Source organism: Phyllostomus hastatus, unplaced genomic scaffold (assembly GCF_019186645.2).
Source record: "Phyllostomus hastatus isolate PE091 unplaced genomic scaffold, TTU_PhHast_1.1 phas_contig_477, whole genome shotgun sequence".
Classification (NCBI taxonomy): domain Eukaryota; kingdom Metazoa; phylum Chordata; class Mammalia; order Chiroptera; family Phyllostomidae; genus Phyllostomus; species Phyllostomus hastatus.
This window is the reverse complement of record NW_025333889.1, coordinates 3,180,690-3,196,392: the sequence shown is the minus strand read 5'-3', so window position 1 is coordinate 3,196,392 and position 15,703 is coordinate 3,180,690. Positions and strand designations below refer to the sequence as shown.

Below are 15,703 nucleotides of genomic sequence, written 5' to 3'. Positions count from 1 at the left end.
GACCCGGCGCCAACCGCTCCCCCACCCCCCTCCCCGGGCAAAGTGCCACGGCTTAGCTCCTGGTAACACGCCCCGCCTCCGGCCTCCCGGCGACTGCAGCTCGACCCCGCCCCCGGCCTCCGGGCAGCCTCGGCTCCGCCCGCCCCTCTGCGATCGCCCCGCCCCCCGCTCGGCTCCGTCCACACCCAGCTCCAGCGAGGCCCCCGCTCCGCCCCGCCCCTTAGACCCCGCCCAGGCGCGGAGACCACCCCTGCCGCCGGCTCCCGCGATTCCCGCTCCGGTCACCGCCTAGCGAGGTCTGCCCCCGCCCCCGAGCCCCGCCCCAGCGAGGGGACCTCCTTCCCCCCGCCGACGCGGGGGCCGAGCGCTCGGGGCACTCTCCGAGTCCCGGCCCCTCGTCGTCGCCGCCGCGCGGTGATTCCCGCGGAGCCGCGCGCGCCCCCGGCCGGGAGAGTTCCCAGACCGAGAGGAGAGTCGCAGGAGCCGGTGGGACGCGATGCGAGCCAGGTAGGTAGCCGGCGCGCCGGCCGGTCCCCGGCCAGCGCTCCAGCCCCGTGCCCGGCCTCGCTCCCGCGGTGCCTGCCCGTGCTCGGCACCTCTCAAACGCCGATCGTTCGTTTCCCCGCCGCCTGAGTTCGGGGTCCGGGGTGCCTCGGCGCGGCTGGCGGCCGGCGGCTTCGGGAAACCTCGCGCGCCCCTTGCGACTTCCCCAGTCTTCCCGGTCACCCGCGCAGGCGGGAGGGCAGGGGTTCCGGTGCCGAGCCGTACTCAGAGCCCTTGCCTGAGCCCGGCAGATCCCCGCTCTCCCGGCCCTGGCGCTTCCCCGGGCGGCCGTGTGGGGTGGCCCACATCGACAACGGGGCACGAGTATGGGGGGGAGATCACTCGCCTCCCGCAGCCGTGGGGCGCCCGGAGGGCTGGAGGGTCCGGGGCGCCCCCTCACGCGGCCCCCGGGTGGAGGGAAGGGCGCGTGGTCCCGGGTTAAACTTGTTGGTGACAATGCATATTTCCGTTTAGGAGGTCCCTCTCTTTTGGATGGAAATGAAAACCCGGGTTTCTGGCTTAGTCGTGCGGTGACCGAGCGGCCGCGAGGTGACAGTGCCAGCGGCCGGCGGGTGGGGACGGCGGTGAGAGGCACCTTGTTCTCTAAGGGATGTTTCCCCGGAAGCCCGCTCCGCAGCGAGATCCGTGGTCCGTAGGGTCCCAGCCTTGGGGTCCTGTGGCTCCCACCTGCAGTGGGGCTGGCCCTGCAGCCTGGGGTCCCGGCTGTCCTGGCCCTTCCCCGGGGTGTGGGTTGGGCGAGGAGCAGCCGGCTCTCTCTCTACCTGCACACTGGGCAGGCTTTTATTCGGGTGATTCTTTCCAAGTTAGGGCAGCAGCCCGGGGCTGTCTGCTTATCAGCAGTAATAAGTTAGTGTAACTTTTGTTCTGATCGCCAAAACAATAATCTGTGCTCTGGGCGGAAAACGTGGAAGTAGGGACATAAAACAGAAACCAGCCATCACTGATCCTGCAATTCCTATGGCCTTTGATATTTATTCATCTTTCTTGGGGCCCCACGCTTGCAAATTTCATTAAGTGGCCGCCAGAGCCTCTAGCCTGAAGCAAAAGTAATCTCTTTCTGCCGCTCTCCCCTCCCCACCCATCAAAGTGGGATCATCTCTGAGCACCCGAGTTTGGGTTTATGGGCCTGGTTTCCCTCTCAGCAGGTGCCAGCCCCCTTTCCGGTGGGTGGTGTGTTCCGTGCCTTCCGTAGGCCCGAGGTGGAGAGAGAGAGTGGGGAGCGGTCAGCTCAGACCCTGGCTCAGGCAGGGCTGGCTCCGTGCCTCTCCCCCCTCCCCTGTGGTTTTGGCCCCTTGCCTTGTGAAAATGAAGGCAATGCTTCTCAATCTGCTTTTCAGGCCACCATAAAAATTAATGGGTGGTTTGCAAAGCGTATTGCCACCTTGGGCGGACAGCGGCTGTACTTTAAGGGACGAGGGAGCACTGTGCTCGCTGTTTCTGTGGTCACCCAGCAAAACGGGCGGCCTCCCACCTGGCCACCCCGACCGGGAGACAGGCTCCAGAAATGTCTGCTGGAGCCTGCCTGGGGGACAGCCCTGGTCCCCTGCTCAGGACAGCCTGTCCAGGCCATGTCCCCCAGAAACCGGGGGCTGTGGACGGAGACAGTGTGCCCAAACCCTCCTCTGCTCTGCCTTCCGAGTCTGGGCAGAGGCGGAGCGGTCAGGGGGCATCAATATTAACGCAGGCCCCAAGTTGCACAGGCCTGATGCGTGTCCAGCCGCGGCCTGCCGCTGCGGAGACCGAGGCCACGCTGACCCGGGAGGGAGCGGCGAGCTCCAGGAGAGGGGCGCCGTGCACAGACCTGGCTCGCGGGGGGTCTGCGTGCCGGCTCCCTTGTTTGCCACGGGAACAATGACCGGCTCGGTGGGCCTCGAGGGAGAAGCTTCTGCAAGCGCCAGTGTGTTTCCTGCTGCCCCAAGCCCGCGGCACCCCACCTTAAGAACCTTCGAAAAACAATGAGAAGACGCGCAGCCCCTGAGTTGATTTCAGCTCTGGAAGGCCGGAGCGGGGGGCCGGGCCGCACAGGTTGGCCTTTGTTCCCCCAGAACCGAAACCGCCGCGAGGGGGAAGATCCTCTTTCTGGCCCTCTCCCTGCTCCGGTCTGTCATCCGATAGTTTCATTTTTTTTTTTTTATTGTCGCTCCCACCAACACTTTGATCTGCCCCAAGTCCAGTAGCTGGTCCCAGCCCAGACACGGAGGGGGGGGTTTCCGGGGGGGCGCCCAGAAAGGGGGCTGGACGAGTCGCTGATAAGGGGCCTTGGCGGGCTCCCTGTCTGGCGTGGGGCTCTTCCTGAGCCCGGTGTTGGGAGGAGGGGGCCGCCGGCCGCCTTTTCTCCTTTGCTGCTGTTTGTGAACTTGCCTGCCGGTTCCCGGCCGCCAGGAACTGTTTTCCTGCAGGCTGCTGGAACAGGCTTCTTTCTTATTCTAATGTGGGTTTCTAGCCTGATAATAAGATATGCTAATGTGCGTGGGGTTTTAAGCCTTGGATCGCGGCCAGTTAGGTGTGGGAGCCTACTGGGGAGGAGGCCCCGCCTCCCCCCAGCTTCTTAGGGAGCCCTGGACTCAAACAGGAGGAAGAGCCTCCGGCTCACCCCTGGTGACCTCACCCCGGCTGGGGCAGGCCTCCCTGCCTCCCTGTTGGAGGCGCTCGCCTTGTTTTCAGGGGGTAGAGGAGGCTGTTCAGCCAGTGGGCCTGGGGCCAGCCATGTGGGTTTCCCTTGGCTTTGTTGTGTTCAAATTTGACACCCGAATTGGGCCGCGTTGCCATTTTTCTTCTGAGAACTGGAGTCGGGCCCCGGGATATTTTATTTCCGAAGGCCCTGGAGATGGGCACTAGGACTTCTCTGTCCGCAGGGCGCCGCCTGACCACCAGGGGCTGGGAGAGGTGGCCGTCCGAGCTGGGAGATCGGCTTTGCAGACTGCGCGCAGGCCGGCTTGGCCCCGGCCCGCCCGGGGTTCACACCCGGCTGCCCGCGGAGCCAGGTCTCCTGGTCCCTTGGCTGTTCGCACAGCGGAAGCCCCATGTTCTGCCACCACCCTCTGGAGCAGTGACAGGACAGTCATTCCAGCCCCCACACACCCAGGGGACAGCCCAGGGTCTACTTAGTCGGGATCTTCCCTGGGCCCGAGGACCGCCCTGTTCCGTGCGCAGCAGCGCCCGGTGGGGCAGGACCGGTGGGCGGCCCACGGGGCAGGATGCTGACCGTCAGCCTTTAGGAGAAGATAAAGGGGTGCAGGCGCCGTTTGAGAAACCGAGGGTGTGCGCGGTGTGTTTCAGGGAGGGAAAGGTGGAGTCCCATACCGTGGGCCTGCAGCCTTGGGGCCGTCGGGCGAACCAAGACCTTCCGGAACCGGCAGTAGGCGCCTGCAGATTCAAGGGAGAGAGCGGTGGGCTGAGGTAGCCTAATGTGAATGAAGATTTGGGGTGTTTCAGGGAGAAGAAATCAGTGGCACTGGCCGAGGGCTTACCACGTGTCAGGCCCTGCATGTGCACTTGAAAATCCTCACCAAAACTATGAGAATTGAAGTCGCTTCTCCAGTGTGACAGCTCAGGCAGCAAGCGCTTGAGCTGGGACTCGAACCTGGACGTGCCCATGCCCACCTTGGTCTCCGCCCTGATGTCCCTAAGGGAGCAGAAATTAAACAAATGACCTCGGGCTCACATTTTGGTAGCATCAAGGCAGGAAGCTGCCTGCCTCCTTACACCGTGACAAAAAAGCTTCAGAAATCTTTAACACCCATGAAATCTTTTCAGCCCGAAGAGAAGCCAGCTGGTGTGCACCTGTGTCCCCCGGCTGCCGGGGGCACCGGGGCTGGTACCCTTGTCCTGTCTTTGGGGTGCACGTGGATTTATTGGGGAGACTGTGGTTTGGAAGTGGAGATAACCCAGCACCAGGCACCGGGGAAGGTATTCTGGGCAGATGAGGTCACTGGAATAAGATTAAAATTGTGGGAAGGCGGTTCAGTAAACGTAAGATAAGGTTTCCACCTTCCCCTCCGCAGCCTCAGAGCTGACGTCGGGGAGATTATTCTTATCTGCTTGATAAAGGCTGGTGTCCTGGAACTTGGCGAAAGCCGGTTAGCCCGGCTCTTCTGAACTGAGCAAAAAGGATCCTTTCTGCAAAACCGATTTTGTGGTTCCGGATTCTTATACATCATCCTGTCCTCTCTCTCTCCCTCTTCCCCCTTGCCCTAGTCTGTGCAGTCTAGGAAAAGCCTGCCCCCGCGCTTCAGAACTTGGACGCCTCCTCACGTCTGCAGGCCTGCGTGGAAGACAGAGGTTTCTGTTTCTAGCTCCTCCAACGTAGCAGGTCCCGAGCCCCACAGTAGAGAAACCTGCTGTGGGGGGGGGGGGGGGTCGGAGAAGCCAAGAGCCTGGATTGTAGCGTCTGCCAATTGCCAGGTGTAAATACCTCCCACTGTGGCCGACCGCAAGCTACCAGTGTCAGAGCTGCACGTTACCACGTAACAACCCGTGGGAGCCAGTAAGAGCCACTCGGGCTTACCTTTCTCGGGCAGAGCCCGCCTGCCCAGCCTGCTCCTGAGTGGGTGAGAGGGTTGGCTGGCTTCTGCTCGGACCCCGTCGGCCCAGCTGTGGGGGAGGAGGGAGGATCTGGGTGTCATTTGTCTGCCTGCGCTGGCCAGAAGGCGGACAGTGCTTCCAGACTCAGACCGACCACACATTACAGTTACCTTGGAGCTTAAACAATTTCACGTCAAAGTCCCTGCCGCCCCCTTCTCCCGCTGAATCAGGATTCTGAGGGAGGGGCGCGGCTGTCGCAGTTAAAGGCTCCCGGCCGAATCACCATGACTCCCCGGGGTTGAAGGTCACCAGCGTAGGGAAGAGTGTGGAAGAGGAAATTTGGAAAGTGCCAGTGTAAGAAACATCCACACCGTGGAACATTTTTATAAGAGTTCACTGCAGCCAGAGCAATGGCGTTGCCAGGGACCGGGTCTCCGTGCTCTGCAGGAGAAGTTGGCGGTCCTTTTGCACACTCGGAACTCGGGAGGGAATGTGAGAGAGCACCCACCGCGTAGGCCGTGGGCGGCAGCGAGGTGGGGACTGGACCCCCCCCGCCCCGGGCCGTTCACAGGAGACGGTGCTCTCTGGAGGGGGTCGTGCTCCCAGGGGCCCAAAGGAGCGGCGTTTCAGAGGCGTGGTGGACCCAAAGCGGGGCGGGTGTAGGGAGGGAGACCCCCTCTAAGGAGGGCTTCTGGTGCTCACAGGCTCACGTTGGAAAAAGCAGCCGTTTCTGCACAGGGGCGCGCCCACGAACCGCCCCTGTGAGCCTCCCTCAGAGGTTTCCTGGAGTCCGGTTTCCACCCGTGAGCCGAGGCTTTGTGAGTTTCCCTCGTCACCGCACCCCGGATCGGAGATTCCTGTGGGCGGTGAATTGGCGCCCATGACCATCGGTCAACGGCGCGTTAACCTGGACGGACGCCCAGGAGCCAGGGCCCGGGCTGGCCTGAGGCAAAGGTCAGCCTTGCTGTGGGCCTGGCCTGTAACTGCCTACCGTGAGCGGGCCGGTTAGGGACTGCCCCCGTGACCTGCCCGGGGAGGAGTTGACGTAGGACCAGAGCACCCTGTGCAGTGCCGCTCGGGCCGGCCGGGTGTCAGAGCGCTGCGACAGAGCACACCCTGTGATGTCGGCGCTCCACGACGGAGCTCCTCTGTTGTCGTCCACGGGAGGTAGTTTGGGGCCGGGCACGCCGGACCCTGCACTGGACGGCAGGAAGTTGTCTGCTGTCCGCCTGGCCGGCCGGTCGGCAGCCGCTGAAAGCTCGCCTTGGCAGTGCTGGCGTTTCGAATGTTGGTCACATGTCAGGACTCGGGGTGACACGGCAGCAGATCCGTCACTTGCTGGACATCGACAATGAATTCCCTGGAGATTACTGGGTTTTTTTCTCCCTTATATTTTGTTAGCACCACCCATGATCTGGGGACCGTTTGGTTAGTACACGTTCACAGAGACGGACCGGGGGTCTGGTTAGTGTAGAAGCTTCTGGGCTCCGCAGTCAGGGCTGCGGCTGCCAGGAGCTCATCTTCTCCGGGTGGGACCGGGGACTGCCTCCTCGCTCACACACGTTTTATTCCTAAGTATTTTAAGAGCCTGAGAAATTCATGTTTCAGGTAATTTGACATTTAGATAGATGCTCATCTCTCCCGTCCGGTTGCTACTTGGGGACCCACACACACTTGGAAACTCGAATCCCCCTTTGGGCAGGAGTTGTCTTGGTGTCGCCTGCTCACTGGGCGTTCCACCTGTGTCCCTGTGCCCAAGTTTCCCGTAAGTGACTGTCTCCTTTCGGCCAGTCAGGTACGAAACAGCCCCGTGTGCATAACTGCAAGTCATCACATCTGATTCAAGGAAAACTCTTTATTAAGAATGAAGTGACTCATCATTTCTCGTGTTATGCCAACGCTGTGTTGCGTCTCTGGGCCGCGGTCAGGGGGCAGAGACGGCTGGGACCCCGTTTTCTCGGCTGGACTCTGGGAAGTTCCTTTCTTAGCGGGGTCTCCGGGGGCCCGTCCTTCGGACCCGTCTTATTTCCGGTGACATCGGGCTTGTCAACCCCAACACCTGTCTGCCAACTTCGGATCCTTGGCTTCTGTTCCCTTCCCGGTTTGACCTTGGGCAAGTCTTTGGACTTCCTCCAGCCTCGGCTTTCTGCTCTGTCAGGGGTGATGGTGCCGCTTCCCCCCCAGGGGGGCGGGCGGGGTGCAGACCTGGGGAGACAGGGACCCACTGCACCACCCGCTGCCAGGGCGGGAGCCCTGCGTCACCGTGGTTCCCCTGCGCCCCGTGGGCAGGCTGCGGGTTACCCTTCAGTGCTGAGTGCACAGAGGTTTCTCCCTTTCACGCTGCACTGTCCGAGCCAGGCGAGAGTGCGGCACGTGGGCGTTTCCCGGTGTCCCACCCGACCTTTGGGAAGTGGACGGTGCGCACTAGCAGGGGGTGCGCTACGTAGGGGTCCAGGCCCCAGACCCAGCCCGTTTCTCAGAGCCCTGGGAGCCAGACAGGTGTGGGAGCAGCCGGGTGAGCCCCAGCCCCAGACCTGGGCCCGAGTGTGGCTCTGCCTGATGGCGTGGGGGGGGGGGCTGGCGGCCCCTCGCTGGGGGCTCTGCTTGCAGGGTGCCCCACCGACCCTGACTCCTCGGGGGCTGCAGGAGGGCGTGAGAAGCATCCTGCCCTCAATCCAAGCACTTCCTGGATCTAGGAGATGTTTGGGGACCAGTTTCTTAGGGCTCTTTTTTCTTTAAACCCTGTCTAGTTAAGGGTGGTTTTTTTTTTAAATTATTCAAGTAATGTCACTTTAGAAACAGTAAGAAACGCAACAGGAGAAAACGTTCCCATCGGTGAGACTCTGCCACCCAGGATAACCCTCCGGCTTTGGGACCAGTCAGTCTAGACGTTCCGGAGACGGCGGGGGTGGCCGCGGGAGTCCGGCCTGCCCAGTCCAGCAGAGACCCTTCAGCCAGTCATTGTGCGCCCCGTGCGTCCTGTGCTCTCTGTCGCAGATTGCGGCAGACGTGTTTTCATAGGAATGGGCACAGGCTTGGGTCAGACGTGCAGGGAGGGGGGTGCACCCTCCTTATTTAACAAGTCCTTGTTCCTGGTGGTTTCCCATTGCTGGGGTGTTAGACATGAGACTGCAGTGACCGTCTTGAGATGATCTTAGCGTGTCTGAAAGTTTGTTGTTGGAATGATTGCTTTCGTTGTGCTGAAAACCTGCACAGAACTAATGCTGCGAATTGCTGGGTGAGTGTGCACTCGCTACTCAGGACAGCACCCCTAAAGGGACACACAGTGGGGGGCGGATTCTTCATCTCTTCAGTACAATTTGGTGAATTTGTCCGTCAGCCTTAGAGTTGCCAGCACCCCTCCTGGGGGGACTTATTTCTGATTGTCTAAATCCTCGCATGCCTTACACTGTGAGTTTTTGGGTGGGCTGGGAAGTGTACCCCACCCAAAACTGGGAGGCGTATCCCAACTTTAGGATGCACACAGGCACGCCCGTTTCAGGAACAGTAAACTATGGGGGAACCTCTATGTGTGTCAGAACTCGAGAAACGGTTCTCCTGGGCGGTGTGCAGGGCCCACGGCCTCCTGGGAAGGCAGGAGTGATTTCCACGTGTCCGGCTTCAGAAACGGCCACTCCCTGCAGACTTCCCAGGAAGGACGGCGGCCGATCTGGCCCGGAGCAGCGGCACAGACGCGATTGTCAGGAGCCCTGGGTTCCTGCAGGGGACAGTGCCCAGGGTCTGTCCCCTGACATCCACGAGGCTGTGACTGCTGTTTCTCACGGTGGGCCAGCGGGCCAGGGCCTCCGCCTACCCCCCGCCCCCCGGCCGGAGAGGAGGCCGAGCTGCGGCAGCCGACCTCGGCCTGTCCCCTGCACGCGGTTCTGCAGGGAGGCCTGGCCGCCGCCTCCGGCCTTGGCACCCGACGTGTCCTGAGTCATCGTCCACCGGCCGGAGCCTGAGGCCGCTGCTGGGGGCTGCCCGGAAACCAGGGGGTCTGCCTGCTCACTCTGGTTAAGCTCCCTCTGATTTATTCTGGGGGGCACGGCGTTTGGGGGGCCAGAGCCCCTACACTGGGCCTGATGCTGCTCCCTAGGGTAACTCTGGGGGACACCGCCCTGGCCCTCCTCCCCTCCTCCCGATCAGCCCTCGTGTGACCTGACCTCCTGCACTCCGTCCCCCGGGCTGAGCCGCGGTGTGCCAGGTGGGGGGATGGAGAAACCACCGGAGACGGCCCCGGCCCCGACTGCGGAGGTCAGGGTTCACTGGGCGTGCTTGGGGGGTGGCAGGGCAGTCTCCCCCAAGAAGCCCCACTAAGCAGGGGCCATGAAGGAACTGTGTGGGTGCAGGCAGGGGCCTTGGGGGCGGCAAGTGATTGGGTAAGTGCAGGGAACCACAAGAGTGACCGCTCTCCGGGAGCACCTGCAGGTGACAGGGGAGCCAGTGGCCAGGTGGACAGGCCGCGGGGGTGCGGTCAGCTCTGAGCTCTGTCTCAGGGCACCGAGGGCCCTCGATGAGATGTGCCCGCAGGACTGGAACGGGGCGAGGGAGGGGACCCGGCACTCCACACTTCATGTGGGGTCCCCTCCTCGCAGGCTCCCGGGACCCCACTCGGCGACCCACAGCGGCACCTCTCCCTCATGGGCTGTTGTGAGACATTCTGATTAAACCACCCCTCTGTCCACTTTTAAGAGTTACCTTTATTTTTTAAAAAAAAAGAAACTTAAGAAACAAAGCCTCCCGTCAGGCATGAAGGGAGTCACAGCATTTTTGTATTCCAGCAAGGGGAAGGTGTAAGGAGACACGGGGACTCCCAGTGAAACGGCCTCGGAGGGACCCGGGGAGATGGGCCCCTCACTGTCTTCCAGGCTGCCCCCCAGGCCGCAACACCCGGGGCACCAGGCTGGGTGAGTCCTGGCCTCCCTCGTCAGGTGCTGAACCCCCGCCCCCAGGCCGGCCGGTGGCTCCCCCTGGACGGCCCCCTCCCGGCCCCACGCGAGCTGCCGAGAGGCGGCGGCGGCGCTGTCCGGGCCAGCGGATGGATGGCTGTGTGTTTAACCCCCGTGAGCCTGGGGACCCCCGGGTCTGCTTCTGGGGACATTCGGCACGGCCTTCCGCTCCAGTGGGACACCCAGCCGTCCTCAACGCGCTCAGAGGAAACCACTGCCCCCGTAAAGGGACAGGACGAGCAGCTGGAAAACGACGTCGTGGACACCGCTGCTGTGTCGTCATTCGTGACACTGTCGAGAAAGCGCTTGCTCACTTGGGAGTCCGAGGAGGACTCTGAGGAGAAGCGGGCTGTTTGACGGGCAGGAAAGTGGAGAGGATGGCAGGGGCTCCTTGGGGACGGGGGGCGGAGGCGGCCGGGACGGACTGCTGATTTACGGAGACGGCGGCACCTGAGGCTCCACGGGAGGGTGTGAGTGCGTGACTTGGAATGTGTCGGGCTGCGATCGGCTGTCCCTCACCTCGGGCTTTACTGCCGGGAGCTGCGGACAGGGGCCCGAGAAGCAGCACGGCGGTCTGGGTGTGCGAGTTGGCAGGCGAGGTCGGGGGGCGGTCTCCTGCCCCTGCACCTCGGCCCCCTCTGTTGTCTGTAACGAAACAGGCCACATTTTAAATGTTCAGGGAGAGACGGCAGCCAGTATTTGTAAAGCACCTGCCGGCGGGCACTCCCCCCACGGTCCCTGAGTTCTGTGACGGCCGAGGAAACCCCGGGCGGGGGGGCGCTCGGTGCCACTGCCCGTGTCTCACCGACGACGCAGCTGAAGCCGGAGGATGGGGCGGTGGGCCCAGGGACGCGGTGGGCAAAGGAAGTACCAGGGAGGGAGCTTAGGTGGCACTGGTGCCCGGACGCGAACGGAGGGGTGTCCACCCCTCACCTGGGTGCCCTGGTGCTGCTGCAGGCACGCAGACCGCGGGAGTGGGACTGTTGAGTCACGGACAGACACAGGACACCAGAGGTTTCACTGGTGGCGTCACTCTCAAGCGTTTCTGGGATCCGCCCCATGGCGGAGAAGCTCCCACTCCGTCCTGGTGACATGTGTTTTGGGCACCGGCGTCTCTGTGGACTTCCAGGCCGACGGCGCGCCCTGCACTGGAGGGGTCTGTGCCTCTGCCCCCTCGGCGTCCTGCGAATGAGGGGGACGCTCATAAACTTCGGAGCGGACGCCGGGTTCATTGAGGGCAGAGGGTCCTGGGGTCGCACTGAGGATGTGAACGTTCTGGAGGGGAAGTGTGACCACGTAACCGGGTCGACACGGTGCCTGGTAAGGGATGCACTGGAGACGTGGAATCCCGCCGCGCTAACGGCAGAGTTTCTCCACCACCCCCACCCCCCACCCCCCTGTCCTTGTGGGCGTCCTTACGGAGCTCGGGGGCACCGTGCATTTGAGGACGAGAGCCAGGACGTCGGCCGCTTTTGCTCTGGGCCAGGCCCTGCGTCTGCACTTCCCCTGCAAACGCTCCGTCCGCACAGGCCCTGTGAGGCGAGGTGACGCGGGCACCGGCCTGCAGCATCCGCGGCGGCGTCATGGGTGAGACGAAGTAAATTCACACGGACTACGGAGTCTCGTGCAGGGAAAGGGACGGGGCGACTTCTCTCTCAAGGGGAGAGAGCCCCAGCCCTTGCCTGGAGAAGCTTCCATTGGATTCAGTTTGCAGAGGAATACAGGGTGTATATATAAAGCTCATTAATCATTACCAGGCAGTGAGGATCAAACAATAGATAACATACAAAGAACTCCGAGGGCCTATTCTGAGTCAGGGTCAGATAGCTAAAGGGCCTTAAAACTTTGGGGAACAAACTCACTTCCTGCTCCAACCCTTATCGTTTTTTTTTTTTTGTTTTTTTTTTGAGAGCTTCCTAAACAAAGCAGGTTTCACAGGATTTTACGAATTCTTTCTTAGGCCTGATTGCCCTAGGGGACCCGCCCTTTCCAGCACAAGGCTGCACCACCCTCTGTCATTGTTTCAGGTTTAGGTCAGGCACGGGAAGTAAGGCAGCCAAGAGATTAGGAGACTTTTTGCAGATAGAATGAGGACTCAGGCTATGTCAAAGCCAAAGGGCGAGGGTCCATCGTAGCCTTTTGCTACAGCCCCCCAAGTCCCTCCCTGAGGGCCCCCTCGTGATTGTGCCTGTCTTAGGTCACCCCCCCTTGAGGGATCTTACCCATCATTGGCTAACCAATCATGCACTGCGGGCCAGGCAGGGTGAAGAAAAAGAGGCAGAGGTGGGGCCCCTGCCAGGGAGCTTAAGCTTTGTCTCCTTAGTGGCTTATGGTCAAGGTCGCTCACTCGGCCTTAGCCCTGGGGGGGGTTACAGCTCCTGAAATGAGGCAGGGCGGCTCCCAGCAGTGAGGGGCTTTTGTGATGCAGGTGTCACCGACAGGGCGCCTATCCAGAAGAGTGGGGTAAGGGACTTGTCGGAGCCGGGAGTGTAGCGCCGGATTTGCGTCCAGGCTGTCCCTGTGACACTGGGTGCCACGTCTCCCCCGGGACAGGGACACCCCCCCCCACCCTGGGGTGGACAGGGTGCTTCCCACCGGACTGGAGAACAGCATGGGGCGGTGCCGGGGGTGGCAGAGGGAGCAGGGCACGGTCCCAGGTGACACAAGGAGGATCGGGCAGTAGCCAGGCGGGTGGTCTGAGGGGCTGACCCCGGTCCGCCAGCGAAGCCAGGGCTCGAGGACCGGGGAGGAGGGGCTGGTGTAGGAGTGTGTGTGGGGAGCTGGGCAGGAGGGGCTCCATCGTCTCCCCACCACACCCTCCCATGTGGCGCGCACCTGGGAGCCCGCCACCATTGCAGTGGGCGGTGCAATGGTGGCCGTGACCTCCCCTCGTCTCTACGGAACTGTCAGCTATCACAGCCTGTGCCACGCCAGGTGCTCCGGGGTGGGGGGGGTCGGGGGGGACACTGGGTCGGGATAATCCAGAGTCACACCCTCACCACCGGGGGATGGGTGCGGCAGGGAGAAACCTGTATTCCCAGGAAGCCTGCCCTCGGGCAGGTCTGCTCTGTGATGCTCTCCTGACTGGCCGTTTCGCGTTCAAGGGAGCCGTAGTGCAGTATGGGAAGCTGCACTCGGAGGGGTCCAGGTGCCTCCGACGGCATTCCTGCCACCCACGGAGCAGCCCCCCGGGGCCTTGCCCTCGTGTGGCAAGGGTGGCCTGGCCCTGGGCCGCTGGGCCCGCTCCGGCCTGCCCGTCACAGCCCATGGAATGAGTGGTCAGTGGGACCGTCTGTGCCCTGCACTCAGGCCGGCTGCATGATAACCGAGGGACAGTTCCAGAGTTGCCTCTTTGGATGTTTGAGCTCAGAGGGGCTGTTTGGAAGCGGCAGCGTCCGTGGAACTGAGCGTGGGCGAGGGGTGGGGGCTGCAGTCGTGTCCCCCTGACCAGGGGCTGCTGGGGGCCGCCGGGTGAGCACCCCGGCGTCCTTGTCCTTTCTGAGGAGACGCCAGGTTTTAATATTCCTTTAACCCACGAGGGCTTTTTTTTTTTTTGAGTGTTTTAATTTTTTCCTTTTCTGTCTTTCCCTCTTTCTTCCCTCTCATTTTCTGCTTCACCTCTGGAGCCATTGCATCAGGGCTAGCGGGTGTCCATCCGGATTCCTACTTCCGACTTCACTGAGGCTTCCAGAATCTTCTCGTGCTGGCTGGGGAGGACCCCTGGACACCCCCCCCCCCCCGCACAGCATTTCCTGGGGGACGTGGGGTTTGGTTCGGACCGACGAGACTGAGCTCATTGATAAGTTGTGTTCGTTGCCGTGTGCCATCTGGTCCGTCTGCCGGGTGGTCATATTTTGGGAGCTGGGCGCGTGGTCCCGACACGCCCGGTTTTGTCGTTTTCTCCGGAGCAGCACTCACGCTTTTCTTTATCCGCGCTCCTTCCGTGACGCGGCTGGGTCTCCCTGTCCTTTGGCAGCCTGGCCCGTCTCGAAGTCCTCTGTTCTGTGTGTGTGTGACGTCCCCGGTCCCGAATGCCACCTTTTCCGACCCTCCTGCACGGTCACCCCGCCGTCTGGGTCCGCTTGTTGTGGGGTTCCCTCACGCGGTGTGTGAGCGGCCCTTTTCTTCGAGTTAAAGCGCCCGCCCTGTCGAGATAGTTCGTATTTGCGGGAGTGACCCCTGGGGTTGGTCTGGCCCCGGCCGGCCTCTTCCTGGACGAGTTTGCTTCTCGGGCCTGGCGAGCTGTGTTCCTCTGTGGTTTGGAGGTCAGAGCAAGTCTCAGGGCTGCGGTCTGGCCAGCTGTCACCTGTGAGAGAAGGAAGCAACCAAAGCATCGCAGGTTCGATTCCCAGTCAGGGCACATGCCTGGGTTGCAGGCCACAGCCCCCAGCAACCGCACCTTGATGTTTCTCTCTTTCTCCCTCCCCTCCCTCTCTAAAAATAAATAAATACAATCTTTTTTAAAAAAGAAAGAAAAGGAAGCAGTTCCGCCGAAACAACTTGGTGGGGCCACGAGCGTGTGCTGCATTAGCTAGTGCTCCCAGGGGCTGTCTCGGGACGAAGTGGCCGTCTCACCGGTGACGTGCCCCGTGTGTCCCCTCCCAGCGTCCGAGGGCGCGGTTCCCTCTGAGACAGTTGCCTTGCGCGCTGTCGCTTCTGCTAATCCTGCTGCGTGTTTTTCGTTGCTCTTTGCGTTGTTGGGTGATTTGAGTTTTGTGACCCTTCTCGTGCGGATGCCATGAGGGCCCCCGCGGTTCCTTCTCTGTCTCTCAGCTCTGGGCAGCGGTGTTCCAGCAGCCCGCCGCAGGGACCTTTAAAACATGTGCTGCCCGACTATTTCGGGGCACTGACCTCTTTTCCCTTAGATTGTCAAGCGAAAAAAATGACAGCGGCCAACACGACAAACAGCCATGGGGCGGGAGCGCCCTGTCTTGAACCATAAATAATATATAGGTGACATAATGGAGCCGCATCTCATGTCGTGCTGCACAGTAAGGGTGCGTCTGATTGGTGAATTCTTGGTACCGGCAACCCTCGTATGCCAGTCCATGCACCAGGTTGTTTAGAAAGTCACTTTGGAGCAGAAAGGGTAGGTAATTACTGTTATTTATTTTTTGGTGAATCAATCAAAATTATACGTATTTTTTTTTCAGACAGGCAAAATATATATATTTTTGGCGTGCCGCAGAGTTTGGTAGTCAGCGTGTGTGCCCTGAGAGGAGAACGGTTGGAAATCGCTGGCTTTCGGATCGGGATCCCTTCTTGCCTCTCCAAGCAGCTGCAGAGGGTATCATCTGGTTTCTCAAACACTTGATACATTTCGTGAATGTATGTTTGGAGAGAGGGAAAGAGAGGAAGAGGCACAGGCCACACGCCCTTGATGGATGGACGGACAGACAGACCAAGGGCGGCCTCTGCGGGCTCAGGAAGTGAGCGCAGCCTGGAGAGGGAGGGAGCCCAGCGGGCTGCGTGGGGGACGGCGGGAGCCGCTGAAGGCGTCGTGCTAAGTGAAACAAACCAGTCACAGAAAGACAAGTACCGTATGACCCTGCGTTTACAAGCTACCTAGAGTAGTCGAATTCATAGAAACAGAAAGCAGAATTGTGGTTACCAGGAGCCGGGGAGTCGGGGTAGGGACCGAACCTGCAACCCAGGCACCTGCGGTG

The 15,703-nt window shown here is 61.4% G+C and overlaps 1 protein-coding gene across 2 annotated transcripts in view; it reads left to right on the top strand.

The window, feature by feature from the left end:
- The first annotated feature begins 317 nt into the window (after positions 1–317).
- Positions 318–15,703, top strand: part of SH3BP4 (SH3 domain binding protein 4) — a 68,096-nt gene continuing 52,710 nt past the window's right edge. For both annotated transcript variants that reach the window (XM_045845691.1, XM_045845690.1), the window contains exon 1: positions 318–507. The gene's annotated coding sequence lies outside the window, so the exon portion shown is untranslated. The remainder of the gene's footprint in view (positions 508–15,703) is intronic.